At 34.9% G+C, this 14,762-nt stretch overlaps 1 non-coding gene across 1 annotated transcript; it reads left to right on the top strand.

Annotated features, from left to right (window-relative positions):
• The first annotated feature begins 11,260 nt into the window (after positions 1-11,260).
• Positions 11,261-11,393, top strand: LOC125998459 (small nucleolar RNA SNORA51). The gene has a single exon (XR_007492027.1). It is a non-coding gene; the product is annotated as a small nucleolar RNA SNORA51 (small nucleolar RNA).
• Positions 11,394-14,762: the final 3,369 nt, after the last annotated feature.

Genomic DNA, 14,762 nt, shown 5'->3' with positions numbered 1-14,762 from the left:
TTATTTTGAGAGCCACACAGGGGCGCACTGACAGAGGCTAGGAGCAGAGTCCTGACTCCTGGAGGGGCCGCCCGGCACACAGAAGACCCAAATTATAAGTGTAAAGAGTCACATGTGGCTCGCGAGCCACAGGTTACCAACCACTGTGACTTAGGCCAAGGGAATTCCCTGTGTAATCTCCCCAATATTTACTGTGCCTATGCAAAAATAAAAAGCACAAATTAAATTTTTATTGTTATTGTTTTTGTTGGTTTTGTTTTGTTTTGCTTTGTTTTGATTTATGTTTTTCTGCTCTGTTTTGTTTTTATTTTGGGACCAGGATTATTGTTTCGTTGTCTTTATTACTGCAGTGCTTTTTTGGGTTTTTGTTTGATTTGTTTTTTGTATTGTTGTTCTTCCTTTTTCCCTTTCTTCTCTTGAACTGATATTTATAGCCTCTAGGACTCCTCCTGTTTTTTGCTTGTTTGATTCCCCCCCCCCTTTATTTCTTTCCTTCAAACAGAACCACATAACTTGAACCATCTTGTTCTGCCTCACAAACTGAGGGGACAAATAATGAAGAGTACCAAGACCAAACAGTCGTATGAACGTTGAGTAGAAATAAAAAATAGAAATAAAATAAAAAATTAGGTACCAAATCCAAAGCCAATGACAACAGGATCGATACCCAATCTACAACAAGCTAGACACAGAGGGGACCACTTATACTGGGCAGGGGAGGAGGATATGGGATGCATGCTGGAAATGGAGTAGAGGGAAGACATTGGTGATGGGAATGCCCCTGATACAATGTCACTATATACCTAAAATTTCACTGTGAATGATTTATAATCCACTTTGGTCAAAATAAAATTTATTATAAAAAATTAAGCAGAATTGAATTTCATAACATATTCATTCCAATTATCCTTGAAAAACACAGATAATCCTACAGTCTCCTTTAAGTGATTGGTATCCATGTTTTTCTGTGCCAAATCTTTCACTCAAAATTGCAGTGGAATAAGAATGGATGCTACCATTTTACCTCTTTGTAATTTCTCAAACTTGTCTAGAGTCAGGCGGGGGGCTTGGGTGGGGAGGAGGGAGATTTGAGACATTGGTGATGGGAATGCTGCACTGATGAAGGGGGGGAGGTGTTCTTTACATGACAGAAACCCAACTACAATCATATTTGTAATCAAGATGTTTAAATAAAGATATTAATGAAAAAGAATAGTGGCTTTGTGGCCAGTGTGATAGATAACACAGTGGATAGGGCATTTACTCTGTAAGCGGCCTACTCAGATTCAGTCCCTGTCATCCCATATGATCCCCTGAGCCTGCCAGGAATGATTTCTGAATACAGAGCCAGGAGTAACTGCTGAGCACTGTCAAATGTAGTCTAAAACCAAAAACCACCATCACCACTATAAAGATTCTCATAGTATCTCTGATTATTTTTTTTAAATTTCTGTAGTGCCTGTTGTGATGTCCTTATTTTTTTTTTTTTATCGCCGATAGAGTTTATTAGGGCTTTCTCTCTTTGTAAGTCTTAGTAATGTTTTATCAATCTTGTTTATTTCTTATAAGAACAACCTATTGCTTTCATTTATCCTTTAAATTTTTTAATTTCATTTCATGACTTTTTTATATCAAAATTTAGAGAGAGCAATGGTAAAAAACAATTTGTTATTTTACAGACTTAAATTATAAACCATTCATGATAGTGAAAGAATGGCAAAATTCTGATGTAGAAAGGAAAATATGATCTTTATAAATTCTATTAGGGTATATTTATAATAGCTTCATTTACTACGACTATCTAAGCATTATAATTTTATTTGAAATAGACATGATTAAAATACCCCCTCAGAAATAATTATTTGTATATTTACACTTTAGGAAAAATGTTGCAGAGGCTACTATCATAGTACGGGGAGTAGGTATTTGCCTAGCAAGCAGCTGAAGCAAGTTGGATTGCTGAGCACTGTTTATAATTCCCTCTACATGTTAGAAATTATTCCTGAGCACAGAATCAGAAGTAAACCCTAAGAATTACTGAGTGTGGACTTACTCCTGCCCCCATCCAAGAAATTGTGGTAAAATTAACATAACACAAACAAACATTTAAAGTGTATAACTCAGGGATGTAGTTTAGTGATAGAATGTATGCCTTTTATGTATGAGACCCTGGAATTAATCCCTGGCATCCCAAAAATAAATGATTTGGAAAATCATGTGACATTTGAATACATCCACCAATGTATGATAATTGCCTCTATCCAGTTCAAAAAGATTTTAACCATAAGAAAATCCCATTCTTCTCAAAAACATATTTATTGTTCTTTGAAATTACTAATATGCTTTCTCTTTCTATGGCATGGCCTATCTTGAAAGTGCATACAATAGAATCATGTAGTATGCAAACTCTGTGTCTGTAAAAAGATAGTACTTTCAAGGCTCTTCAGGTTGTAGTGTGTATCGTACTTCCATCTTAGTTTTAACTGGATATTATTCTATATATGATAATCTGCATTTTTCTTTCTTTTTTTGGTTTTTGGGTCACACCTGGCAGCGCTCAGAGATTACTCCTGGCTCTATGCTCAGAAATCACTCCTGGCAGGCTTGGGGGACCATATGGGATGACGGGATTCGAACCACCATTCTTCTGCATGCAAGGCAAATGCCTTACCTCCATGCTATCTCTCAGGCCCCGATAATCTGCATTTTTATTTGTCTATTCACTAGGCACTTTGAGTTGTTTCTATCTATTGGTAGTTCATATATCAATATTTCTGTATAATTTTTTGTTGGAAATAATGATATTTATTTTGAATATATACTGGAAAGTTGAATCTTTACTCATTTTCTACTGGAAGTATATTTTGCGTGATAAAAGTATATAGAAAACATTAGATAAAATAAACTAACTGAATATTAACTAACATGAATAAAGTTACAATTTAATATGAGAATGCAAAATTTTCAAATGATTTGTAAACCACAGGGTCTATGTTGTTATAGTTAGATTAAAAATTTGAATCTTAAACACCTGCAGAGACTTTTCTAAGAAATGAAACCCAGAAATAAGATATTTATACAAGTCCTGAAACCTCCAAGACAGGTTTGACTACAGAGAAATAAAGAAAATCTATACAATAAGAAGAAAATAGTTTAAAACTATTAGGAAACTTAATGAAACTATTTGTAGCACCAGTAACTAAAGTATATTTTAATTATTTTCTATACTTAAATGCTACTGAAAAATCATTAAAATATAATTCAATGTATATATGTATACATACATTTTCTTTTATTTTCTTTTTGCCACATTTGGTAATACTTGGGGGCTAATCTCAGTTTATTGATTAAGGGACTATATGTGCTGTCAAGGACTGAACATAACCTTTTGCATGTTAAGTGTGTTCAGAACCCTTTGAGCTATCCCTTGACCTACATCCCAGTATATTAAAAGGTAAGCAGGTAATTTGAAAAATAAAAGGTTTTCAAGATGGGGAGGAAAGTCTAACTGATTGGAAAATGTTTTAAGGCATAAAATTCAGTGTTAAGTGAAATAAGAAGACAAAGTAAATGTAAACAATGTTGATGGACATGTATATTGGTAAACCTTTAGTGCAGGGTGAATTGTAATGCTGGAAGAATAGACTTATAGATCATTTATCAATGGGCTAGATCAAGGAGATCAGAAATAACACAGATCTCATAGATAAAAAAGCAAAGGCCATTCTACATAGAAAGGGCCATCTTTTCAACAAATGTCATCAGAAAAATAGGAGTCCATAGTTAAAAAAAAGAAAAGTGAAAATTTAAGTTCATATTTTATACCTTTCACAAAAATTAATACCTTGAAAAAAATTTGGAAGCAGTAAATATCACAAAGAAAAATTTAAAGACCTCTAGCAATTAAAAACAAAGAGATAGATCATGTACAATGGAAAGATTGATATCAGACTTCTCATTGGCAGTAATTGTTGTATAAAACATATCAGAGTATTTAGACTTACTGTGGAGCATTTGGTGGACAGAAGGGAAAGGACATCAATATAATTTATAAGTAAATATGTCACAAGAAGTGATATTGCATTCAGCAGTATGTAACTTTAGACTTGAACCTGGCAAAAAAACAGAAGTTTAGCTAAGTTGTGGATGAAAGAACAATACATTTCTAAGAAAAAGAGGTGAAAACAAGGCATGCTAAGTGATGGAATGATTGATGCATTCCTTCTAAGTCAATTAAGTAATGCACGTCTGATACCTATAATTTTCCTCAACTGCACATTTATTCTCTTTCCACCAATTGTGGCAGAGCAATTATCAAAGATAGTCTTTGAATTCCTGTGACTTACTTTCTTTTCTATAGAGCCTGATGCAGCTGATGAGGTTTACTTAAAAACAAAACAAAACAAAACAAAAAAACCACTTTCTGGCCACAGTGATTGCTCAGAACATGACAAGGTCCTCTGCCTTAAGACCAGGATTTCAATAGAAAAGTATTTGAAACTAGTTTTTCCTTGACAGTTAAAGAAAAAACATAAAAAAAAAAAATGCAATCTTAGTATGTGAAAAACTTCTGATGCATTATCTCATCTACTTGCCAAATGCAGTCTTGCAATTAAAATCACCCCATATACCACCAGATGGAATTTTGCGCAATCACACATTGATGGGAGCCAGGATAGTAAGGGAAGTTTTAAAGCGCAGCTGCCAGTGCTGCCTCACACAGGTTTGAAAGAATTAAATTTCTAAGCATGTTCTTGCCAGACAGCAGACCTCTACGTTTAGCCAATTATGTAAATGGAACTTGAAGAATGATTTGTACCGGGCACAGTTTCGGATGGAAACCCTGCTGTTGTAGTGGTCTAGACTATCTTCCAAGGTTTGTTTCCTTCCCAGTTTTGATTTGATTGGATTTTTCTAACTGATGAAGATGCTCTCTTTGAGCAACCATGAACATACTGATTGAGACCTTTGTTGAGAGCCTTTATTAGAATCAGCACAAGCAACTGCTTCCAGGTGACAACAGAGGTGGCGGCAGTGGAGGCTGCAGCTTTGTGACCCAGAAGCCACGTTGGTGGAGCTCAGGTGAAGAGTCAGAATCCAAGAGAAAGAGCCAGTGGAGAACAACTGCTCCACTTCACTCCATGTCTTCGTGCTCCTCCGAGTCAAGGAATACCAGCACTGGACATAGAAAACACCACACTACAACTGCAACAATGAGAAAACAATGCATGCCTCCACTGTGCTTAGAGAATGAAGATGGTAGATCCAATGACTCGAAAAGTACCAACCACCTCTCAGAAAAGGACTTTAGAGAACAAATACGCAGCATGTTCAAGGAACTCAAATCAAGTATGGAAAGAACTGGCACAAATAAGAATCAAGAAAATATGAAACTATAAAGGAGAAAACTGCAAACTGAGATAATAAGGCTGAAAAACTTGGTAGGTGAAATGCAAACCTTACTGGAAAGCCTATCCAACTGAGTAACAGCAGCTGAAGATAGAATCAGTGAACTGGAAGAAGAGACACATAATAACTTCATACAACAGAAGAGGTTAGAGCCTCAGAACAAATTATCAGACAACAGGAAAAGTCCACAAAGAATGTGAATAGATAAAAATAAAAGTCTTTGATAAACTCAACAGAAACAAATTTAGAATCACTGGAATCTCAGAGACATAGGAAGAAAACACTCATGCATTAGCAACAGTCAAGGACATAATTGTAGAGAAACTATTGTGCTGAGTGAAATAAGTCAGAGGGAGAGAGGTATAAAGACAGAATAGTTTCACTCATCTGTGGTGTTTAAGAAAAATAAAAGACAGTATAGTCATAATATCCAGAGACAATAGAGTTGAGAGTTGGAAGGACCATGATATGAAGCTTACCCCCAAAGAATGTAAGTGCATTTAGAGAAATAACTACACTAATAACTACCATGACAATGATAGAGAAAGGAATACAATGCTTGGGAACTGGAGAAATAGCACAGCAATGAGGCATTTATTTGCCTTGCATGAGGCCGACCTAGGATGGTAGTTCAATTCCCACATCCCCATACGGTCACCTAAGCCTGCCAGGGACAATTTCAAGTGAAGAGCCAGGAGTAACCCCTGAGCTGAGCATCGCCAGGTGTGACCCAAAAACAAAAAGAAAGAACGAATGAATGAAGAAAGAAAAAAGAAAAAAAGAAAAAAGAAAGAGAGAAAGAAATACAATGTCTTGAAGATAGTCTGGGGATGGGGGAGGAGAGAAATGACGAGGCATTGGTACCGGGAAAATTGTACTGGTGAAGGGGCCTCAATATTGGCTCAAACCCAATTATGAACCATAACCATGGTTTGTAACCATAGTGTTTCAATAAAGTATTTAAAAATGAAACTACCTCCAAGGGTAGTGGGGATTATATTATTGAATGTGTATACAAGAATTTTGTCCTTAACCAGAATTGTAAAATAAAAGTCAGTACAAGCAATGGAATGTTAATTGTTCATGATGATATGTTTTTAGCACCTATGGGTAGGATTTCTTAAGAATTAATTAAGCAAATTTTAGAATACATGGTCACAAGTATTTTGCTTTCAGGCCCTTTAAAGATAAATCAAAGCCCAGAGTGTGATGACCAGAGAACATTCCACTAGGGTTGGGAGAAAACACCTTAGATTTTTATCTAGTGATTATCAAAGGCACTGCAAAAAAAAAGTAAGTTTATGAGAGGTATATGCAGTCTAGAAAATGGTAGGGCCTAAGAAAAATAATTTTGAGCTCAATCCCAAGAGGGAAGAGGAGAAAACTATCAGGTCTTTCTTGATGCTTTGTTTTGAGAAAGTCTCCCTTTCCTTTGAGAAAGTTCTCTCTAACAGAAGGGGTATCTTCTCCTACCTATGGTTTCTACATGATCCACTTAAGCCCATCTTTACCTTGTCCACCCAAATTCTCTGTCTCACACCAGTAACAGTTTAGACATGATGCTCTTGCTCAACATTTAATTCGTAGAAAGAGCTTCCTGTTTAAATAGTGTATGAACATTGTTGTCTGGATCTAGGGGGATTCTAGAAATCTTCATCCAGGGACCACATCATTACCTATTAATTTTTCAAAACTGCCTCATTTCCGAATCTGTGTCATTTTATCGCTCCATATTTACTTTCCCAGGTGTTTGGTCATAAAATTCTCCCTGGACTGCAATGATAGTTAACAGATTCTCTTAGGCATATATCAAAAGGACATAACTTAAGGCATAGAATTGGTACTTACAGTTAGAAAACTACTAGATACAATCAGATATACTTTATATAGACATCCAATTTAAATACAAAAATAAGTAGCGTATTTTGTTTGTTTTGGGGTCATATCAGCTGTGTGCAGGAGTCACTTAGTGTTGCTCAGGGAATCATTTAGTGTCAAAGGATTGAACCTGGTCTTTCAAAATGCATAGTATAACACACAAGTATTTTGAGCTACTTCTCTAGTCTGGCCCAGCAGCAAATGTTTTTATATATAATAGTAATAAGCATTATAAATTTATATAGCAATAGATGTAGAAAATATAATGGAGGAATTTATGTCATTTATGTTGGCTAGAAGTTAACAGCAAAAGAAAAAATCTTGGGAAAGACACTTTAAAACTCCATTGAGGGACTATAAAAAAAGTCTTTTTTTTTTGGGGGGGGTGGTTACACCCAGTGGCACTCAGGGGTTACTCCTGGCTCTATGCTCAGAAATCGCTCCTGGCAGGTGCAGAGGACCATATGAGATGATGGGATTCGAACCACCGACCTTCTGCATGAAAGGCAAACGCCTTACCTCCATGCTATCTCTCCGGCCTCAAAAGAAGTCTTAAACAATTTTGAACTATGACCCTCAATGTTTATCATAATTACACATTGTGAATTTTTTAAGACAATTTACTAATTTTTACTGGTTGGATAGAATCTTATTAAATTAATACATATAGCTATACCCGTTCCTAACTGCCAAAATTAGATTGTTTCAAATTTCCCCTTTTGGAAACAAGTGTATATTGTAAACAATATAAAATTGCTCACAAGTATATATTTCTATATGTCCATAGTGCTTAATATATTACTAGACATAGAATTCCTTTTTTAAAGGCTTCCATATTTAACTTTGGCAAGTCCTACTAAATTACCTCCCAAGAAAGGTGAATAAAAATATTCACCAACATGGTTTTAGCTTTTTTTCTACATGTTCCTATTAACACTTAGTTAACCCTCTCTAAAACTTTTTCTCAATTTACTGAACTACCCCAGTGTACTTACCTTTTCCCACAAAAATTGCTTTCTTACCCTATAATATATTGTATTGGTTTTTTTTATTATTATTATTATTATTATTATTACTATTATTATTTATTTAGCATAACCAGTGGTATTCAGAGACTACTCCTGACTGTGCTCATGAGTGACCCCTACTGTTCTTGAGGACCACAGGTGATGCCAGCGATCAGTCTGGATAGCTGCATGGAACTTAAGTACCATAAACTTCTCCCCAGTACTTAGTTGTTGTAAACATTCACTAGCAAGTGCTTTTTTGTGTATTATGAACATTAATCTTTAGTTAATTATGTTGCAAATATATTTCAGATTCCTGTTATCCTCATGAAGTAAATTTTGTCTTTTAGGTTTCATGATTTGTGTCAACATTTTACTCCTGGATATCATTTCTAATTTAGAATTGCCTTGGTATCTGCCAGGTATGTAGGAGTCAAACTCTCAGTCTAATTGTAGCAAACAAATAAAATTTATGTCTACAGGTTAATGATTTCAGTTTAGTGTATGCTCAGGTAAGCAGATTTTATCTATGACTCTACAGATAACTGACTACCCAGATTTCAGGATGGTCTCTGTCTGGCTACCTCAATTTTCTAATGGATTCAAGAAAAGTAATTGACTTCATTCATTCTTCTTTTTTCATAGTGTAAAATAAAAATAACAACTTCCAATCTGTTTCCATATTGTATTTGCACACAGTATAGGACAATCTTATTGCTATAATTATTTTTATGTAAGTGCTGAATATATTATATTGATGCACTTTGATAAGACAAGGAATTCTGGCTCAGGATCAGATATTAGGGGGTGACATATAAAAAATTAAAAAAAATTAAAAATATATTTATTATATTTCTAAAGGGAACTCTTGGACATTCAAGGGAAGTTCTGCAGTGGTTGAATAGGCAGGTTTAAATTAGGGGAAAGTCTGGGTTGAAGATAAACAATTCAGTCTGAAAAAAAAGTGATATTTAATATGTCTGTTAGTTTCTTATCCCCTTAAGCTGAACACTCTATAATATTAAATAATCTGGTTCTTGTTATGTCTCTGAACCTCATGTCTCTCTTGCTGACTTTTCACTGTGATTAAGACACACTGACCGCGTTGCAATTTCTTAAGCAAAAAAAAGCTGCTCCTTCCTTATAGCCTTTGCCCCTGTTTTTACCTTGCCTGCTGTGATGTTCCTCTGGGCTCTTCACTTACTTTATCTGGGATGCAAAAGTCACCTACCCAATGTTATCTTAAAAATTGCTTGCCTAAAATTCCATTACTTGTCCCAATATCTCTGATACCAGTTCTTCCTAAGAGGTGGCACAATGTTACAGACTACATCTGGTCCATGCTATTTACCATCTTCCACATCTTCCACAAGATTGCAGACTTCAGGGGAAAGAAACTTTTCCTATTAACTTCAGTTCACCTCTACCTTCTAAGTTCACATTACAAAAAAAAATTAAAAAAAAGTAGGTGAAAACAAGCTTACTAACTTACTGTACTTAACCTTTATATTCCAGAACTTTTTGTTTTAATATGTAAATATTATAAACATTATTAGTTGTATAATTCTCACTGCTATTTAATGTCTATAATCTTCAAATATTGGGGTGTATTTGATAACTAAAAGCATAGTTTATTTGGTCTAGCCACATCTTAAAGCCCACTAACCACCTATGACTCTACGCAGTGGTCCTCAAACTTAGGCCCGCGGGCCACATATTGTATTTGTTCCCATTTTGTTTCTTCACTTCAAAATAAGATATATGCAGTGTGCATAGAAATTTGTTCATCTTTTTTGTTTTTACTATAGTCCGACCCTCCAACTTCTGAACTGATCCCCTGTTTAAGATGTTTGAAGTTTCCCTGGTATAGATCTTTCACTTCTCTTGTAAGGTTGATTCCTAGGTATTTGATATTTTTTGATACTATCTTAAATGGAATTGTATTTTTAATCTCTCTCTCCTCAACTTCATTGTTTGTATATAAAAACGCTACTGTCTTTTGTGTATTGACTTTGTATCCAGCCACTTTACTGTATTGGTTGATTGTTTCTAGTAGTTTTTCTGTGGATTCTTTAGGGTTTTTGATGTATATCATCATATCATCAGCAAATAGAGCTAGCTTGTGCTCCTCTTTCCCTACTTGAATTCCTTTGATTCCCTTCTCTTGTCGGATTGCTATTGCTAGGACTTCTAAGGTTATATTGAATAAGAGTGGAGAGAGTGGACAGCCTTGCCTAGTTCCTGACCTTAGTGGGAATGCTTCTAGTTTCTCGCCATTAAGTATAATGTTGGCTGTAGGCTTTTCATAAATAGCTGTAACTATCTTAAGGAAGGTGCCTTCTAACCCTATTTTGCTGAGTGTCTTTAACATGAACGGATGTTGGATTTTGTCAAACGCCTTCTCTGCATCGATTGATATGATCATGTGGTTCTTTTTTGCACTTGAGTATGATTTGATTTCAGAACCGAGATTATTGTGTGGTGCCTGTCTTTATTGTTGTGGTGCTTATCGGTTATTTAATTCGATATTTTTTTTTTGTGTGTGTGTGGGTATTGTTGTGGTATTTTAATTACTTTTTTCACATCCTCTCTCAAACTGAGGTTGGAAGCCTCTAGACAGGACTCTGCCTATTTTCAGTATATTTGATTTTTGATTGAGAAGAGGACATATTAGGTGATGGGTATTCCCCTGATTTAATGTGAATATGTACCCAAAATACTACAGTGAAAGATATGTAAGCCATTATGGAAAAAAAATTGTGTTTTTAATCAGAAACTTTCTTTGACTTACATGTATTATTATTATATTAATTATATTATATGTTATGTTATGTCACTATATTATGTTATATTAGTTTACCTTATTAGGTTAATCAATTTTGTCCTTTAAATGAATTCTTACTTAAAAAAAAAAAACAACTTTAGTTTGCCCTGAAGAAAAAAAAAATAAATAAAAGATAAAATAAGGCCTCCCAATTCTTACCACAGGCTGTGTTCTTTACACTGGCTGTATAGAAAGAGGAGGTACAGTAAAGGCACCCCATATACACCTCAACACAGGCCCCTTGCCGGGTATGTATTGTGAATTGGGGGACAAAAAAAAAAAAAAAAAAAAGATGTTTGAGGACCACTGTTTGTTTGGAATTTTTGAACAAATGTATGAGATTACAGGTTAGATAAGGTTTGGGGCCTTAGAGTTTTAGGTAGCATTGTGAAGTTTAAAAATTACTAATATTAAATAATACAAATCACTGGATAGAAAATGAATTAAAGAGAAATATGTTTGTGTAGGGAAATCCATAGGAATTATGAAATAAATTATTTGAGAGACAGATAACAACATCTGGCTTGGCAGGTGGGTAGTAGCAGAGAAAGACAGAAGACAAAATATTCATCATACATCTAGCTAGTAAATTCCACAGAAGTTCACAACTGGATCAAAATGGGTAAGCTAACTTTATAGACTAGAAAATGATTTGTTTATAATATTTTCTCCTATATCAAAGAAAAATTATTTGAAATACTATCTTAAAGTTTCTAATTTTTACTCACCAAAATATAGAAAAATGTCTGATTTATGGGGTTAAAGCTGTGATACAGAACATTTAGTTTTTAAAGGATGAATCTAAATGGCCACATGATGGTGCCAAAACCTTGATAGTTACTATGGCTTTTCAGAGCAGCTTTAAAACTTGCTACAGCAATATTGCCACTGTGGCTTATTTTATTTTAAATACAAATTCAGAGAGCATAAATGCATTTATTTTTGTATTTGTTTGTGTCTGTTTTGGTACATATCCAACTGTTCACAGGGCTTACTCCTGACTATGCTCAGAGATTACTCCTGGCTGGTTGGGGAAACCATATGGGATGCCAGGGGATCAAACCCAGGTTAGCTGCATACAAGGCAAACATCCTATTCACTGTACTATTGTTCTGGCTCCCAAGTAATTAATAAATAAATTTATTTATTTATTTATTTATTTATTTATTTTAGACATTGTGGTTTACAGAGTAGTTCATGATATTTCTGGCATTCAATATTCTAACGCAATTCTCACCACCAGTGTTAAGATTTCCTCCACACTGGTTTCCCAATCTCCCAGAAGACTGCCTCTTGGCAGGTACAAAAATTTACTTAATAACAGTGAAATGGTGATGGATTTATAGAAAACAATGCATTAAAATTTTTGTGAACATTGTCATATCTTGCAATGGGAGGGTCTTATGTCATTGTCTTATGTCATTAAGTTGCCAATCGAGCATTCTGTTGTTGATTCTGTTTGGTGATGTTATGTGACTTCTATGATAACTTCATATCAAATTTGTATTCCTATTGGGAAAGCAATATGAAAATTATGGGAGTGTTGTGCAGCTATGTAAAGCCCTCAGTGTGATAATCTGTGAGACTGGTTTATAACCATGAGTTTTTCCTGCAAGTGGGCCTCTCTTTTGAAATTTATGAGTCTGTGGTGTTGGCCACTGTGCAGATATGATAAAAAAAACTTTGAATCGTGAGTGTGACTGCTAGGAACTTCTAGAAGTACAGAGGCATGGGGCAAGGTGGTCCTGCCAAGCTCAAGGATCCCCAGAGATGTCAGCAACAAATCTAAGAGTCCTTGAAGAGATGAGTGGAAAGTAGTGAAGCTAAGTGGAGTGGTGGCTCTTGTAGGAGAAAGTAATTTCATCCTTAATATTTTAAAGTCATAGGCCTCAATTGATCAGACATCAACCATCCAACACTGAGCATGGATCCCATCCATGGAACTGACACAGCTTTCTGTACCAGCATCAGGAATCAAACTCCCCCTGGAGGAGGCCCTAATGACTTGCTGGCAACAACTTGCTCCAGGGTAGGCTCATATGATACTGTGACAACAAGGAAATAGCAACAACATGCTCTAAGAACAGGTTTCCTTGCCTTGACACCTAACAATAAGAAGAAATCAGAAGAATCTCCATGACCACCACGGCTTCGATTTAGGAGCTGTGCCAACACCAAGATCTCTAATTATAGAAGACTAACTATGACAACTGCAACTGAATAGAAATTTTCCTGAGACCATTAAGAAAGACTTTAGAGTTGGACAATTAGCATGCCCAGAGCCTGTATTTGGTCTTATGACAGTTTGCTTCATGGGTAGAAAATCCTGCTTTATTATTAGGCATGGGTATTTCCTTTCTAATTTCCCCAACATTTACTGCACCTATGCAAAACAAAATAAAACAAAACAAGACAAAAACAAAAAACCCTGCCACACCCTCCCACCATTTTTTCTTTCTTGTTTTAAAAATTTATTTATATCTTATAGGTAGGGGTGCCCTCTGTTTACATGGAACCTTGGAACATGAATCCTTTGTTTTGCCTGATATTCTATGTCTTTCTACAAATTGAGAAAAGAAATAAAAAAAACTGGATTGGGCCCAGGGCCCAAGTCGGCTCAGTTGCACTGGGTAGGGAAAAATTGGTCAGAACTAAATATCCAAGCCAAACTCAACAACAATAGAATCAAGAGACCCAAACTATTACAAACTAAACACGAAATGGACCCGTTACACTAGTAGATCCTGGGCTTATGAGTAGAGGTATGGGATGCATGCCGGAAACTCTAGTAGAGGGAAATCAACACTGGTGGTGGAAATGGCCCTAATTCACTGTCACTATATGCCTGAAATACAACTATGAAGAACTTTGTAATTCACCTGGTATCAATAAAAATTAAAAAAATATTTTGAAGTCAAATATACATGAATTATTCCTAATATTCTATATATTTAAAATGAAAATTTGTTAAAACCCAGTTGCATGTTCTCTGGGTGCTGAGAAAAGATATAATTCTTTGTTTGTTGAAGAATGAGACAAATAAGATCTTATAAAATTAAATCTCTTTATTTGTGACCACAGAATGTGTCTTTAGTACTTTGAGAAGCTCCACCATGTTTCAGTAAGAAATGTACTTACAGGTGGTGAATGTAGGTTGTTTGATATGACACAACATAATTTTGAGATAATATTGTACCTAATAAGTGGTAGATTTAAAATTAATATTTGATGACTTCTGACTATATACATGCACTGATAAAAATTTAACCCAACTTTTACTATCTGCTGGTTGACCTATAGGTAACTTTCTCAAATTAGCCAGGTTTTGTTGAATGAAAAATATCAAGTGTATACATTTGTAAACATTAGAGACAAAATCCAAAAAAATGCTTTAGAATTTATTTATTCAGAGAAAGTGCATCACATAGTTTACATAATTGATCACAATACATTTGTTTCGAGATAAGTGAAAGCTAAATAATTAAAAATAGAAAAAAATTATATCAAAGAGAAGAAAAAAGGAAAAAGAAAAAGTACAATCATAAAAATTACTGTAGCTCCAATGAAATCATTAATATAATGGCAGAAGGTTAGTAAGCTCTTATTAGCTGTCTATTCTGTTAAATTGAGTTGTTCCTTTGGAG

Source organism: Suncus etruscus, chromosome 20 (assembly GCF_024139225.1).
Source record: "Suncus etruscus isolate mSunEtr1 chromosome 20, mSunEtr1.pri.cur, whole genome shotgun sequence".
Classification (NCBI taxonomy): Eukaryota; Metazoa; Chordata; class Mammalia; order Eulipotyphla; family Soricidae; genus Suncus; species Suncus etruscus.
Note: the sequence above shows the minus strand (reverse complement) of the source record. Positions and strands in the feature narration are given on the sequence as shown.